This window comes from Dreissena polymorpha, chromosome 13, assembly GCF_020536995.1.
Source record: "Dreissena polymorpha isolate Duluth1 chromosome 13, UMN_Dpol_1.0, whole genome shotgun sequence".
Lineage (NCBI taxonomy): Eukaryota > Metazoa > Mollusca > Bivalvia > Myida > Dreissenidae > Dreissena > Dreissena polymorpha.
Window position 1 is genome coordinate 59,735,516 of NC_068367.1, and position 18,215 is coordinate 59,753,730.

The following is an 18,215-nucleotide window of genomic DNA, read 5'->3' on the forward strand; positions in this document are numbered from 1 at the left end:
TACTTGTCCCTAAAAAGTATCCACATTATAATGAGTAAACTGTGTTCTCTTTTTAAATTAATTTCAAGTGTGCTGCATAAATTATGCATTCTGCATCATCTTTTAACTCATTTTGTGAATCATTTGCATAATTCTTCATGAAATGTAAACAAATCACCATAATTGGTTGAACAAAAGGTCAAATATCGAAATGCATTTGACCGCAGCTTGATGCCTTCTGTCAGCTTTATAAATGAGCAACTTGCAAATTTGTCTGCAGTAGGCGTTGCCAGGATTTTCGCAATGCATTTCGTATTCTTCTTTTCATAAAATGGATTTGATAGAAGTTAATTCTGCGCATATATTTCATCATAAAGAAGTTAATTTGTAGCTGGGTATAAAGTAGTGACAAGGTTGTCTACATTTTTTTGAGAATTCTATTAATTTCATGTTAAAACTCTATTGAGAACCCAGGAAATATTATGAATGTATCTTCATCATTATTTTTTAATGTTTTCAGTAGCATAACATGTACAGAGAATATGCATAGTAATACCATAGAGTATTGCCTTCTGGGGGTTATGCTTAGAATTTACAAATTACTTTGCACTTTGCCTTTTTCAATTTAGTATATCCTTACTCGTGCTTTTTTGTGGTCCACATGCACACTAAATGATTGACGGAAATTTAATTTTGAGATAGTGAAAGCTTTTAACTTTAAACTTCAATTTCTCAAGTGATTTAATTCAAACTTCAAATATTTCTTCACCATGAAGTGAAGATGGGCAAGACAGGTTTTGTCCCCATACAACGCTTGTTCTGAGTAATTTGACCTCTAACAAGGCTGACAAAGGACAGTCAACGTAAATTGTTTCAAGTTTGTGGACTAAACTACCTCCATATTTCTCAAAAAAAATCTCAAATAATATAATAAAATGCCATCCCCTTAAAGTGAAAATGTACATGTGCAAGACATGCTTTAAATCAACATTGATCCACTAATTCCAACATTTTTGTTTAATTGAACAATACTTAGAAAGAGGTGAAGATGTATTTGCCAAGTTTGTGACAAATCTCTAGTTAGATTTTTAAGCCCACGTTTCCCACTGACTGGAATGTTTCAGGATTTTGTACTTATGTTTTTTTGCTATAGGCAAATTGCTCCGTTTCCTACTGACTAGGATGTTATTTGGTAATGCCAAATTGTATTTATTATGGGCGTATTGTCCTATTTGCAAATAAATTAGTTTAGACGTAGGTTTATTATTTTATTGGGTGTAAATTGTGTTTAACCCCTCTTTGGCCTGATTTACATATATTCTGATACATGTGGGTAATGCTTTTTTCTTACTTAAGTTACTTAGTATAAATATGTTTGACAATTTGACAAATTATTTATGCTTAGGAGGCATTATGTATATTAATCCCCCATTGAAGCATGTAGCATATAGCAGTTGCACTAAATGTATGTACTTGTCTTTATGTAAAATTTCGCATAAGTTATGTCTCAGCCATAAGTTGGGAACTATTTGCCCTGGCTACAAGGTCGAGGTCAAAATTAGCGATATGATTTTTAAGGCCACGTTTTCCGCTGTCTGGAATATTTCAGGATTTGTACTTATGTTTTTTTGCTACAGGCAAATTGCTCCGTTTACTACTGATTAGGATGTAATTTGGTAATGCCACATTGTATTTATCATGGGCGTATTGTCCAATTCGCAAATAAATTGGTTCAGACGTACGTTTATTATAATAGTAATACGTAACAAAAATCACATAATAGTGTCTAGGTTTCATTTTTTGGGTTTAAATTGTGTTTAACCCCTCTTTGGTCTGATTTACATATATTCTGATACATGTGGGTAATGCTTTTTTCTTACTTAAGTTACTAAGTATAAATATGTTTGACAATTTGACAAATTATTAATGCTTAGGAGGCATTATGTATATTAATCCCCCATTGAAGCATGTAGCATATAGCAGTTGCACTAAATGTATGTACTTGTCTTTATGTAAATCTTCGCATAAGTTATGTCTCAGCCATAAGTTGGGAACTATTTGCCCTGGCTACAAGGTCGGGGTCAAAATTAGCGATATGAGGTCAAAGCTGGGCCACGAAACAGCTTGAAAGATGCAGTCAAAGCTATAAATTTGCCATATATTGATGGACTTTGGAGTAATTTGACACAAATCATAGCCATCGTTTGATAATGTGTTGTCTATAACAACCGTCTCCGTATAAAAAAAACTTTGCTAGCCCTATTATCAACTTCAATAGAGATATTAGTTTAGACACAAGGGGTCATATTCTCACTTTATTTTTGACATAAGTAACCTTTTAGACAAAATAGGAATGAGGGAAAATCAGTGCCCTCTCGTCTAGTTTCATGAATTGACGATTGAGGAGAAATTTATTATAGGTTTGCAAATAATAAATGGATGAATTTGGTAATTAGATATCTAAGATGTGGGTATGTTCAAGGATTAATTTAAAAGATATTCATTTATAAGAACTTTGATACGAAGATGGCGTTTGGAAGATGAGTATGTTTCCGGATTGAAATTCTGCCCAACCATTGGCACGTTTCTGAGCACAACTCTTATCACACGAAGGCTCCTACCAAACACTTCCTTCTCACTTTCCAGACACTATTATTCCTACGCACTTGTTACAGTTTGAAGGTGGGTCTCAATGAGGGTGACCAGTGTTGTTGTTTTTTTATCAAATTGGAGGCCGCTATTCGGCCCAATTACAAATGGAAAAAAGGTATATATTTTCCCGAATGGGACCTTAAAATTCCCAATTGAATGTTTTAGCAACAAACACGTTTAAATGTTCTCAACATTAAATTCCCATCCAGCTCTATAGGTTAAACCTTTGTACATGTAATATTTAAAACACTTTAATTCTCAATTGTAATGTATTTGTTAGCACAGCAACAAATAAACTAATTTCCCAATTTTAGTGGGATGGACTACTGGTCTTCATATCATTATAATAAGTGACTGGACAGTAAATTGATGCCATCTTACAGTTTACAGGTCAATATGTTTGCCCATAAGAACCTAACACTCTATGCGTCCACATTGGAAAATGCCAAGAACCTTATGTAACAGATAACAAAAACTACAGATTCATTTTTTTCATAGACAAATAGTATGAAGACCGACATAATATGAAACTAGGATGCACCACAACACTTATTTTTGCCATTCCATTTCAAGGGAGGCACTCATGGGCGTTATGACAAATTATCTGCAAAATACCATCCTTATAACTTAATAAATAACATGTGTTAGAATTACATGTTTTCATTTTTTGTTAATGGTTTTTCTTGTCCCTATGATTAAATAAGATTTTCCCTAAACAGGTCTGAATGAATGACATCAACATAATCAAATAATGTTATGCAAAATGCATTAGTTTGGAGAAAACAGGATTGATCACTGAAATTATATTTTTGTTTATAATAGCTTACTTTCTCATTTTAAAATCCCATATAACCATCCCTACATACGTTTAATATCCTATAAATGTTGAATATACAGTGGAAAACATTGAAACAATAATACTTCCGTCTTGACGAAAGCGAAGCTATACATAAAACAAGGCTTCGCAACAACATACTAGCGCTCCTAGCAAGTGGACTTTTGAACAACACAGTGAGGAGATATGCATTTCATGCTATTTTGACATAAAACTTTTTCAAATGTTTCACAAACTTTTTGATTTTTTGTAAAGCTTTTTAATTCTACTAAAAAATTAATCATGAATTAGACTTGTTTTAAATGTGTGACATCACACATGGTCTGACTCCGCCCTCACCCCTGTCACAAACTGTCACACTTTCTGAAACCTCGTTCTACCCATGGAGCATGACAAACTTTATGGACAACAAGTTCAATCCCGAACAGGGTATAACTATGTATTATCTTCAAGCATGGACCTAAAATAAAAGCACTGTTTACACACACAAACATCTATAAGCTTACAACATTTATGTTCTAATTGAAGAAATAAGGATTGGTGTGCACTTTATTTTCTCAACATTAACTTGGTAAACGTTTAGTTCAGTATTTATTTCTCATATAATAATAAACAAGCAACGACATGTTTTGTGGTATTGTCAAGACTGCCTCTTTCAAAGGGATATCATACACTGTGGCATTCTGCCTCAAACAGTTGACATAACTGTCCTCCGGATGCTATATTCACACCGAGATAATATATTAATATACTGCTGGTTGTCTAAAATATATAGCCAGGTTAACATAAAAGTGTGTTATCTGGAATGGAAATGTTGTGCAGATAAAACAGTTTAACACCTGATTGAAATGTGATATGGTTGAAGGATAAAATACTGCGACTTTGGAGAAATTTGAAGTGACACATCTCTCATGATTTAGCATATATGTGTAAGAGATCATGTCCATTTTCAATTTTCTAAGGATGATTTACTTCTTACTCCTGTTATTTTCAAACAGGAGATTAAAACAAATTCCCTACACATTGGACACGCAGTATGAAAATAAGTAGATTCTCTATTAGAAGGCTTATTCAAAGATTATATCAATATAATTTCAGAAATTTATTGCTTTTCTATCAAAATGACGACTAAACAGATTGATAGGAAATATATAAACAAATCAGGGTTGCTAGGTTTCCTTCAAAGAATTTAAGGTCCCATTTGGGTCAGGGGCGAAGGGACAAAGGATCATGGTCTATGGGCACATGGGCAGAGGCACAGGGTCAAGGGCAAAGGGTCAGAGGCACGAGACTAGGGACACAGTGTCAGGGTCTAGGGGCACAGGGTCTATGGGCACAGAGTCAGGGGCATGGGGTCAGGGGTACATGGGCTATGGGCACTGGGTCATGGGCACAGGGTCAGGGGCACATGGCCAGGGGCACAGAGTCTAGGCCCTCAGGTTATGCGGCACAGGGTCATGGTCTAGGGGCATAGGGTCCAGTTCTAGGGGCACAGGGTCAGAGTCATATTTAAGCTACAGTATTATGTATATTATTGTTAGTGGGATGTTTTATCACAGGGTGAATAATTGAAAGTTCTGAGAATGGTAATGTTTGGATTTTGGGTTAAATTTCGTTGTAGATCAATTTCTATATTTTTTTTAAGTTACATTTACTGATTGAATCTCATTGAAAAACAGTATTTGGGGGATGTCTTAGAAAGTTTTTCACACAAAATGTCTATCTGTCTGTCTGTCTGTCTGTCTGTCTGTCTGTCTGTCCAATTTTATATCCTTTCATCTGTCTATCTTTCTTGAAAAGTACTGAAGATAGTGAAGATACTTAAGTTTTCTATATTAACGGCAATTAAAATTTTAAGTCTGTTTTTTAAAAGATATAAAGGATCAGGACATTGCACTTAACAAAAACAGAAATAATACATTTGTTGTCATTCAATATTATATTAGAATTTATCATTAAACATGGTTTATATATATATATATATATATATATATATATATATATATATATATATATATATATATATATACTCAGTAAGAGCAATCTGATAAATTATTATCTTAAACGCGAAAAAACATTGTTTAAATATCTTACCATGGAAAGAAAAAAAAAAACCGTAAATTTGCCTAATTAAGTTATGGTTGTTCATTTTACTCCATAAATATGTATATTGATTATTGACATACATATATTATAATGTTCATATTTTTGTTTCCTTTCATGTTCACAACTTTTTTTGCAGGTGAATGTCTTCTTCTTTATCATCATAGTTCGCCTTCTGTTGACAAAGATGAACTCTGTTCAAGAGCTTAACACCAACAGACATAGGCCATAGGTGAATTATTGGAGTTAAACATATATTGTTAATACCTACCAGTAAACAATTAATAACTCGACAGATGTATGTGAACCAGGTGCACTGGCGCATGTGCTCAACATCCGAGCCGCAATCCGAGGAAATGGGGTTTAATAAATTTTCCGTCTCATATAAGCCTGTGCAGTCTGCACATGGTAATCAGGAACAACACTTTCTGCTTTAATAGAAGTTTTTTTGTAAAGGAAGTCGTTTTCGAAATGAAAATCAATGCTAGGCAGAAAGTAACGTCCCATGGGGATTTTATTTTTTCCTAAAAATTCATAAAAATTTTAGAAGTGTTTTCAATAGTGTATTTTCTAAGGTTCAACCCATAAAGCTGCATATGTAAATTGACCAAATATTGCATTTAATTACAAAAAATAAGACATTTCTGGAAACCTTCAAAAGAAAATTTAGGCAGTCATTTGGGAAAAATTATTTACGTTTTGATATTTGAAATGGGGCAAAATAATCGCAAATTTGACAAAAAAAACACCCTGTATCTCTATGTCAAATACTCCAGATTCAATATTAATTCTTATAAATTGCTGCTTCTATGACGCTGGCCAAGAGCCTGGTGGTGCTGACAGTGCTGTTTGGGGTCCATTTCATAATTGCCACCCTGCAGGCAGAAGCCATCGACCCCGAGGGCACCGTCTTCTTTATCCTGCTGATCATCGAGATGTTCTTCAACTCCTACCAGGGACTGTGAATCGCTGTCCTCCTCTGCTTCACCAAATCTGATGTAATTTTGTTATGGTGATAACAGACACATAGATGGAAGCGATCTGAATCTTACTTTTAGTTGGCTGCAAATGGTATGCCCTGTCCTTTTGTCGTTCTGTTGTGGGGCATAATTAAACAAGGATTTTTTGTGGGGTAACATTTTCACTGCAATATTTCAGTGGGGTAGCAAACATTTCTAGTTAATTTTGTTGCATATTTCTAAAAAGGGGCTGACACTTGACAAGCATATTACCCTTCGTTTGCATTTCTATATTTTATTTTGCAGGTTTTGACACAACCAGTGAGTTTTAGCGCTTTTAAATACTAAAAAATGTGTCCTTGAAACTCAAAAACATATATCTTCTAGAGAGCTGAAACTTTTAAAGCATACTGGCCAGCATGTGAATGTACGCTCCATAATTTGGTTCAGAAATAGGGCCCTTTTTAAAACAAGAAAAAGTGTGTTTAGCTCACCTGAACACAAAGTGTTGTCAGTCTGTGAGCTGTGTCTATTGTTGTGCTTCGTGTTGTGAATCGTCAGAAACAGCTAGTTAAAACTCTAGAAACTTGCTATGAACATTCTTCTTATGATCTTTTCTCACACATGAGATAAGGTTCCTGTCCAAGGACAAACATTGCCGCAATCAAGTTGGACAGTTTTCATTATGTGGCTATAGTAAAACCATTGGAATAGTCTGGACAACGTTTTCTACACAATCATCATTAATTAAACTGGCTAAGGTCATTCAATTATTGTATTGTAATGATTTATTGGCAAGTTTAAACAATTATTTTCGAAAACATAGATGACACGAGTTCAAGCAATTTCCCTTATTTTAGTATTTAATGTGAAACTGTGTGAACATCTCCGCCTCAGCACAATTTAGTCCCATGTGGTCACAGGTTAGCGCCAAATGGCTTTTACCCCCTTTTTAAGCCTAAAAATTATTACAATTTTACATGGGCATAGTATTGTTAATTATGTAATGCTAGGTAAACTGCATAATTGTGTGCATGCTTAGGATTAAAGATACTATGCGATCATGTCACATTAATTAACTTCCTCAATTAAAAAAATCCGTTCTGATCGTGGCTAAGCTGCGATCCAATATATCACTATACATGGTTAGAAAGAAAAGGACATAAACGTTTGGCAGACCCCCTTCAAAACAAAATCTGTATGCCGTAAATCAAAATATTTACCTTAGAAATAACTTCTTGCCGCCATCTTGTGGTTGTCGTTGATAAATGTGTGTTTTGAAAGAGAAAAATAGAAGGGTATTTTGAGCCGAAGACTTCAATTGTTAATTGCAATGAATAATTGTGTGTATTGAAGTAAAAGGAGGGTGGTATTTTGAGTCCCACCTATGTTTATTGCAATGAATAAATTAGTGTATTGAAGTAAATAGAGAATGGGGGTATGGTGATCCCTGCCCTTTTGATTGTACATTCCAATAAATAAATGTGTGTATTGCATGAAGTAAAAATATAGACATGTACATATACACATTTTGTTTAAATATTTAAGGTTCGTTCTAAGGTTAAGAAGTCTTGGAGTAGGATAAGCATGCGACGGTCGAGTGCCGTATTCCGCACGAGTTTTCTGAATACCCGCAGGTCGTTCAGTATAGCAACGAAAACATCAGAAGTCAGTAATTTGAATTCTGCGCATAAACGTTACACGATAGGGTGGAAATCCTCTGTAACAGACATTGAACTGACTGTGCCATTTAAAAACACTCTTGTTGGACCTTGCTGCAGCATCGAATGCGACGCTACGGATACTGACATGGGTATGGCCTCGGAAAACAACCTGACCTCCGGCTCAAAATCAAACGGTCATTTGGACTTAAAGCCGGACAAGTTTGAACTTAAAATAAACGTGGTGAACATTGAGTTTACAATTCGCGATGGTTTGAGTCGAAACACGACAGCGTTAGACATTCAGGCGTTGAAGAATGGTTGTCCTATCAGCAGCGAATAGATTCTAAGCAATAACGTGAAAGAGCCTTCCCTTCGATCAGAAATGTTGGATCCTTTGTTTTATGTGGACATAAAGGAGACTAAGTAATGTTAGCCCCTTCTATATTTGATGATATAGCGCAAAGATTCTAAATAATAATTTGAAAGAGCTCTGCCTTCGCTGCGTTCATCAGAAACCTTGGACCCTTTGTTTTATGAGGACGACAATGAGACTATGCTATTTAAGTCTCTTCTATATTTAATGTTATATTGGGTTTGTGTGCTATCATTGTGTAACTTACCACTTTCTGAAAAAACAAAAACAAGTAATAAATTGTAGTACGATATTACCAGACCATTCTGACAGTGATGGTTTTGGGACTTTCGCTGAGACTGATTGGGTGTTTTATTTGACTCCGAATCTTACTAAAATGTAATTACTTTTACTATAATGGTATATTAAAATAAGGTTTTCTGAAACCACTTGTAATATTTCAAAATAATACTGCATCTACACATTTTTTTAATTAAATTATTTTGATTGCTGCCATTGAGGTGTGTAACTTGTGGGCTGTTTTTGGCATCTTTTTTATGCTCATGCATCCGAGTACCAAGTTTGCGACCTGTTTCTTCTATGTACACAGTTTCACAATTCTTGCACGGGATCTTGTATACACAGCCACACATCTCTTCCGTCAGCGTCTTGTCCTTAGGATGTACGAGAAAGCGTCTGAGAGTACTGTGTGGTTGCATTGCTACACTTATGCTGTGCTTTCTGTAGACTCGCGCCAGCGCCTCAGATACATTTTTCACATGAACAGAAGCTGTATTAAATATATTATTTATCTTAAAGCTGTTTATTAAAAGTAATCTGCTATATAACGGCGTATGCAGAACATTTTAGAAAAAATATCATTAAGAGACCATGTATTAAATTAAAAACAAAAACAAATGAACACTTTAATAGATAAGTAAGAATTGTTATGTTTATCATGACTTTTTAAGATGACTTTTTGGTTGAGTAGAATGTTTAAACTGCCTTGAAAAATTATTGTTAAGTAAAATGCACAGCAGAACTTAATAGATGATATTTTTGCTATTATATATTGCAATACTTTCGCAATATTGGCATCTCAAATTATTGGTATTGTAATGTTGATTTTTGTGTTAATTACTGTATTAAATGTTTTGTTTTTAAAAAACTGTCGCCAAAATTGCTTTGTTCATGAACATGTATACAAACTGATCATTTTATCACCATCAAATTTGATATCCAAATAAAATGATGTTTACCATGCAGTTTGACAATCTGTGTACAATAACTATATAATGTATATAGCCAACCTTGATATGAGCGTCCGAGAAAACCGGGCGTAAGACATGTGCTTAAAGTATGATCCTAGATTGGCCTGTGCAGTCCACACAGGCTAACCGAGAACGCAACTTTTTACTTTTATGGTATTTTTTGTTTCAAGAAAGTCTCTTTTAGCAAAAATGCTGTTTATGCGGATAGTTGCGGAGGGCGGATGCTAATCTGGGCTCACTTATGTTACGTAACGAATGTGTGTTATGAGTTGGTTGTTTTTTATGTTTTGTGTATTCTATTAAAACAAGAGAAAACCTTCCTCAGTATTTGTTGAGATATTTATCAATCCTTGTATTTTAGAAAGTTTGTGAGTATTTTTTCCCAATTTTTGTCTCAAGCAATTAAGAATTTTAGCCATGAAAGTCCCATATGAGCATGAAATTTACAAAAATAGAGCTCATAGCTTTCATTTTTATATAGTTGGAAGTGAGAATAATTTCCAAATGGCCATAATGCTGTAATGCACTTTGTATCTTACTATGTATAATATGTTTCAGCTTCACTATTTCAATACTAAGGCCGTTGACCATGCATCTTGAGGTAAACTAGTTGTCAAAAAGGTAAAACAGTTGTTGAAACGGTAACAAAGCACTATTCTTTCTCTAACAAAGCAGTTGAATTTGATTACAAAATCACCTACTGTGTTTCTGTCCAATGTTCCGTTTGTTAGAAGCACTTTTGAACAGTTTTATAAAGCATTTATGTATTACAGATCAATAATTTGGCTACGCTAAAGAAGAACATGCGGTATATTGGTCATTTGAATGACAAAGTTTTTTTCCATTCTGTTTCATAGAACGTCATTAAAATATATAATAAGCTGAATTAGTTTTGGAAAATGCTATGTTATGGCCCTTACATTATTTAACAAAATTTCAATATTTTCATTAGTCCTTCAGTATTCATCACATCTTCAACAAATTGCATGGTACTATTGGAAGATAAATTCCATTATAACCATATTTTGTTTTGAAAATTGTTGTGTTGAAGATGGTCTTTGAATTATGTGAAAATTGCCAAATGCCATTTCGGGTAGGCCAACATTTGCCATCTTTTCAAATTTCACCAAACTTTGAAAAGATAGGAAAATTGACCGTCAATAACTAACTAAAAAGGAAAAGATGAGATAGTTCACTAAAATTCTTTAACATATTGGCTAAATTTTAATGTAGAATTGGAGAGCGCAATGAATCTTGGCACAAAAACATAAATGGTTGAACAGACAATTTCCTAAATGAAAATAAAACAAGCTTTAAACATAAGGAATCAGCTATCATTGCAATTCATCTTAGAGACAACTTAAAACAATTCAGATATAGCAACATATTTTTCATACAAAATGTTACAGTTCGTTGCTCTTAGCTTGCATCTGTTATGTTATTTATATTTTACAATGGACATCGGATTAGTTTTCTTTCGATTTTGTGTAGCAAGAAAATCCGTATGGATAAAAACTCTCTATGTATAACGGATATATTAATAATTAAGTTTACAACACTAAAGTTACTGTTCCAAATTATACTTTCTAAGCAGAAGTATATCATAGGAAAAACGTTGTGTATAACAAGATTCTAGTTGAGAGCTTTTAATTTTAATCATTAAAAAAGCACCATAAGAATATTAATAAAATACAAAATTATAAATTATTAGTGTACTATATTCTTTAACTAAATTAGTAGTTTTTAAATTAACAACAAAATTACAATACTATAAAATTTAACAAGATTCACAGTGTAAATGCTGGATGCTGTTCTTTAATGCGCTTTGTGAATACGATTTGTTAATGCATGCGTTAATGCATTTAACAGAATGCACAGACAGAAACAGAAATAATAGGAACAAAACAACGATATCTTTTCAATTATTCTATGAAAGATCTTGAGGACAATAGCAACCTAACAAATATGCTAATGACTCTTTGGTAGGGAAGCTGCCTTAAAAGGTTATTGAAATTTTGTTATTAATTCCACAGATATTGTAAAGCTATGTAAGTGTCATACGTTTACTGAAATCAACATTTTCCTCAAAATTATTGGACAGGAAGGACCTGCTTATCCACCCTTATAGAACACTGTATACAGTTCCATTGATAAGGGATCTTAATGTACTTATTTTTCGAGAAGAAAACAAGTTCCATTATAAATGTCCTATGTGTAATCAGTGGAGAATGACTTTCTTGAAAAAATCGTTCGAGCGTTCGTCGTGACTATATGCGCCCCTATACAGATACCGCTTATAAAGCTACATCGATAGCATTGGTTCCTTCCCAAACGCAGGTCTTGATCACAATTTCTTTGCTGCAACCGCTGTATCCTGATTGCACGACACAATTCACAGTTTCATTTGCACAAAAGCGAAAGCCCGTTATCCTTACCTATTTAAAGTCTGTCATTTTCAGGAACCATCACGTACTTCAATTACTAAAGAACAGTTTTTATTAGTTCAATGCCTTCATAAGTTAAAGAATTGATCAATGTGTTATTTTGCTCATTTAGTTCCGCCAAAATGAAAGTAAAACTACTGCAAATTTTGTCACCAAATGTATGTATTCTGTCAAGTCTTGAGTTTATAAACACTTGACTTAGTGGGGTAGTGCAAACTTTGTCAACAAATGTATGCATTATTTTAAGTATTTTGTATATGAACACTGTGACTAAGCCTGGACAAATTAACATCACAGGTTTTTTGGATTATTATAATTGTGTCTATTATAAAAATGTCATTGAATGAAAGTTATACAAGTAATTGAGTAAAGGATATTGTTTCCAAAAATTAATTTATTTCTACTGCTTAACGGCTAAAATATCTTCATAATGGTTGATAATAGTAATGATAGCTATGCATGAAAATCTTTAATGGGAATGTACATAGATAACAGCGATATTATTCAGTATATATTCGTATCAAAAGTATTTCACAATTTGTATTTCTTTTGCTGGAATTTATTCTTTTAGTAGACAATAGAAAAATTAATACACTTTGATCACCAATACAATATTTTCGAAAAAAAATAATTGATTTTTTAAAACAAATATATGCACGAATATATCACAAAATCAATATAAACAGACATGCCATCCTTTGAATAAAGTCAACACACAGGAATATAACATCAAGAAAACAAGTTCTCTTTCTTCAAATGGAATAATAATTATCAGGGTAAATTTTTCACAAACGGTTCCATCTTTGTTTTTAAAAAACCTAAAAATACTCGATTTTGTATATTTCTTCTGATAAAATATCTTATTATTCGTGTTTTGCTTCTCTTTTGGCCGACAGTCTTTCCAAGTTATCACACTTTTGATTGGGGTATGATCTGCATATTGTTTTAGTAAGTAGGCATTATAAACTTACTATTTTAGTTGACATAACGGATGCTTTTAACTTGGTGTTGAAAAAGTTTTATTTCCGCTGCAGAAAATTCTAAACTAAGCAATATTTGCCGGCTTTACATGAGGTAAGTATGATTATTATCGTTCATAACTTAACATTCATTATACAAATGCATATTGGAGTCAGGTTCCGCAGCAAGAGAGACCTTATCTATTAAATGCACACATGGATGGTAAATGAATGGAGTCTTTTATTGTTTATCTCTTTTCGGAAGGTGTAGATATTCGATTGTTATGGAAAACATAAAAAGAAAGGTCAATATATAAAACACGATCGTGTTTGTATTTTCATAACAAGTCTGAACGAAAGATCGGTTGGTTTAGGACCATAACAATGGCTAATTATTGGGGACAGGGTCGCTTAAAGGAGCAAAACCTTTAGATATAAGTCTTTCACGTAATCTTCCACTCACGTAGTATACGACATGTTATGTAAGATAATTTGCATAAATATAAAAATATAATAATGTAACAAATTATCGTTCATATTTCAAATTTATTGGTTGTTTTAAGCGCGAAAAAATACTTTAAAATTATGATCGATTTTTCGCATAGTATCTAAATAATACTAAATGGATACATTAACATGATTGATAGCAAAACAAACCTTGCACCTAGAACGATGCGATCTTAAGAAAAAATGCGTTGTAACTTGATGTGCACTTTCACAATACTTGAGCTTAAACATATGATTAGAAATTGAGAAATTGTAAAACGGTATATTTCAGTTGCGTTTTATGTTTAATGTTTCTTAAGTGAATTAACGTCTTAAATTTAGTTCCATGCATAGAGAAATAAGGTTTTCGGATAGACCTTGATTAATTCTCAGACAGAATTGTTGACAATATAAGCGCGGAATTGTTTACAGTATAAACATAAACCTTTCAACAGGTTCGTGTACTATATTGTTGATGTATCGATGTCTTCCATAAAGTGAATTAAAATACATACATCTGCCACAGCGCTGGCATATGTATCATTATCATTGATGATACGTGATACATGATTGACATGAGGAAAAATATTGATTTAGTTAAGCGTACAATACAGTATTTAGGTACACAAATTACATTTAAACTTATTTATTTGCGTTCACTGGATACCCAAACTTTAAAAAAAAACAACTCATTTTTACCGTTTTGAGGTTTGTCTTTTTGTTGCTAGCTATGTGCATTCCTAAAAAGAATTGAAAGAACATAATGCACTGCTCTATTGACTTTCCTTAGTGTTTTCTTCCTCCCAAAAATACCTTGTTTAACCAATCTTAGACCTTTTGAATCTCTAAAAGTTCGGAAATATTTTAAGAATTAAAATAAAATTTATATTTGCTTAAAAATTACATTTAATACTAATTAAAGATGAAAATGCAATTTAATAGTTAAACAAAACTACACATATACTAAGACACATATTTAAAAGCTTTATTAATAGAAGTTTACTAATAGGTGTTCAGTACTGTTCACAAGAGTTTTTCCACCCATTGTGTCATAGCCTATGGCTCTGTCTGCCCGTTTAAACTTTTCTATGTCCATCCGTTCGTCCTTCGGGGGTATTCCTATTATTCTTATCTTTGAAACTAGATTTACATCTACATCTTCAAGACCTAACCAAATGTCTTACAATATCATCTCGACAGTAATATTAAGAGAGACAAAGAGGTAAATGCATAGGTTTATAGTCTATTATTGTACTAGATTTATCTGCAACCCGATCATGTTACCCGATCACTGGGATATAAATCGTCCGTTTACATTCTGCGCAGTATGCAGCCACGGCATTTTGGCTTATTGCCCTCACATGTTCCAAATTATAATCATGTGTGGAGCAAGCGTTGGATTAATTATTTGCTCAGGAAAATACCGTGATCTGAGCAGGACTGGAAGTAGGGACCTTCCTCTTGCTAGACGCGAAACCTACAACGAACCCACGTTCCTATGAAACAAAACAAGAAACCAAATTTGAACTCGATTACGACAGTATAATTACAATATTTTGCATCGTTACTTACACACTGCATTCAGATTGAATAATACACTCACCTGGTCTGTGTTGTATTGCCCGATGAACCAAATAATTCATGACGAAACTACTTTGTTTACACGTACTGGCCAAGTGCAAATCTTAACATTGCTTTACATTTATATGTAATGAAATGACTTCATTGTTTGTCGCGGAATTTAAAGCTGTGTCGTTCGACATTGCGTTGTAATTATAAGTATGAAATAGGATTTTCTGTATATCATAGGTGCATTAACTTGAAAAGTACGCCTAAATTGAAAATTTTCACTGTATTTTAACGAACAAAAAGATGTCCCAAATATCAATACGCTAAGATTCAAAATTGTATTGTGAGTCGTTTGAAAATCACTGTAATTGAGTCTTTAAATAATAAATATATACCTAAATCTTGTTAAATATATAATGTTGTTTGAATCAAAGTGAACAAAATAAGTGGCTTGTTTTTTTAATATTTTGGTGATGTTTCAGAGCATAATTAGAATGGTTAAAATAATTATCAGTTAATGTAGTGTTTTTAATGAGGCATATATGAATAATTTTTTAAAAATCAAATCATGTTTGTTGTTAAAATACATGTTTATCACATACCATACCCTGTTTCCCATGTTATATAACCATTACAAATATTTTTATCTTACACGTGTGTAATATACTTTTAATCGTTTTAATTGGCTTATTTTCGTTCGATTGACCAATCGCATTTTGTTATTTTGATAAAATGACGCTGCAACGTCAAAGGACGTCACGAAATGTAGACAACATTCGCGATTTAGCAATATGTTTGCGTACTTATTTATTTTATTTGCTCATTTAAAAGCATGTGATAAAAATATCTGACACTCGTTGTCATTTCATACCATATTTTATTAAACTCGTCCATGAAATTCGTTAATAAGCTCGCCAAAGGCTCGCTTACTTACACAATTCCTGAACTCGTGTAATAAAATATGGTATGATATGACAACTCGTGCCAGATCCTATATTTTTCATTCAAGCAGTTTTAATGATTCGAAATGATGATACACGTTTAGAAACACCAGACGATAAAGTATTTCGAAAGCACAAACAGCATGATGACATGATCAAATACAATACAACAAACGAGGTTCGCGTCTTAAAAGGTAGATTGAAATTGTTTACTTGTAACAAATTACCATAAAGATTATTTGTGTTTTACAGAGGTCGTTATCGTCTTCAATATCCTTAAATAAGAAGAAGATTATCAGTGGGTCTGCACTATGCTTATTTAACTATTACTATTATTACATTGATATGTTGAAATGCTGACGTTGATATCGTTGATAATTCTGCATTAGAATACTTGTTCAAGCAATCTCTAGACACACATAATGGTACTATATGAGGTGAACACGACAGGGTGAAGCATCTGAATCTGTATATTTTTTTTAATGTTTCATATCCCTTCTAGCTTTCTTTATGCATCTTTAAAAGCGTTCAATTTGACAACTTTTTCCGGAATTTGTTGCGTACACGAAGATGACACGTATAGCTGTATAGCTACGAAAACTTTGCATTTATCGACAGCGATCGGATTACCAGTGAAATTAAAACTAAAAGACGTTTTGATGGGCCAGATTAAGAGGCAATAAAACACTCTCAAGAGTTTAGAGTTCTTTAATCTCGTATCAATAGTAACAGTTAATGAATATCATAAAAAGAATGCGTTTATTTGCAAAACAATAATATTACTTTTAACGATTCAGCATCATTTAATAACAATTCGTACACGTGTTACATATATATGCATGTTTGTATGAGAAGATCATATCAATTAGTAAAGTTCTACAATTCCTCTAATCATGCGGAATATTAAATAATAGTTTGATTTATTTTTCAAGTTGTGTGCAATATTTTTTCAAAAAAGATGCATAGAACTATTCCAGAAATACACTTGAAGTCAGAGTTACGATACGTTATATACATAATCATTTCATCCTGCTGAATATGTTTTATAAACATGTTGTTGACGAATTTGTTAGTCAAAAGAATGACATCATCCAATTGAATCAAATCGTAGAAAGTTGCCCGCTTTATGCCTTATGTAAAATAATATCAATAAAGAGCATTTCATCGCTTCCTAATATATCAATAACACAAGCCAAGCAGAACCTTGATCCAATGCTTCATTGTTAATATATCTCATTTAACCATCTCAAAAGATTTATTTGCGTTACGTCACCAGATCTTAGCATAGTTTTATATACATTATATTTGTCCTAGTGCTAGTAGTTTGCGCTGTCGATGGACAAGAGACATGTTATCTTGCAGCGAAAACATCTGGCTTTGCATCAGTAATAATATCAATATCATCCTTTTCATAAACACAACTTCAGCATGGTGTGATTATCCTGAATGGTAAAAATGATAGGAAATCGATGAAAGTATTGGCAACTTATTGTATCCATAATTCGTATAAGTCGTTATTGTTTTGTTGATGTCAGAAATCTATCAAATATTCAATGAACATATCGCCTTTTAAACATAATTATGTATATACCGGGTTAATGAAAGATATTCTTACCTCCTTGGATTGCTGGCCTTCTCATTTCTTAATATTCAGTAAAGTATGAACAAACAATTATCAATCATGCTTAGAAACTTTTGTTTAACGTATCATGCACTTGTTAGTGCAAAATCAAAATATTACTACAGTATTAACCAGCTTAAAAAGTGAGAACACAGGCTAGATGAACATGTGCACTTATGTACATTACGACCACACGCGTAATTCTTTATCTCATATAATGGGCGTTTAGAAATTAAAACAAAAACAACCGAATACACTAATTTGCAACGTAAGCTTATTTACTTTTCACAAACTGGTCCAGTCAATAAATATGCAATATGTCTAAGACAAGATGTTTAATTTTCAAGTTTTATTGTTCAAATTTCTTATTCCACGAACTC

General features: G+C 32.9%; 1 long non-coding RNA gene across 1 annotated transcript; it reads left to right on the plus strand.

Moving 5' to 3' along the window:
• Window positions 1–5,935: 5,935 nt before the first annotated feature.
• On the plus strand, window positions 5,936–10,134 carry LOC127856408 (uncharacterized). Its single transcript, XR_008038017.1, has 2 exons — window positions 5,936–6,567; window positions 8,077–10,134. It is a non-coding gene; the product is annotated as an uncharacterized LOC127856408 (long non-coding RNA).
• The last annotated feature ends 8,081 nt before the right edge of the window (window positions 10,135–18,215 follow it).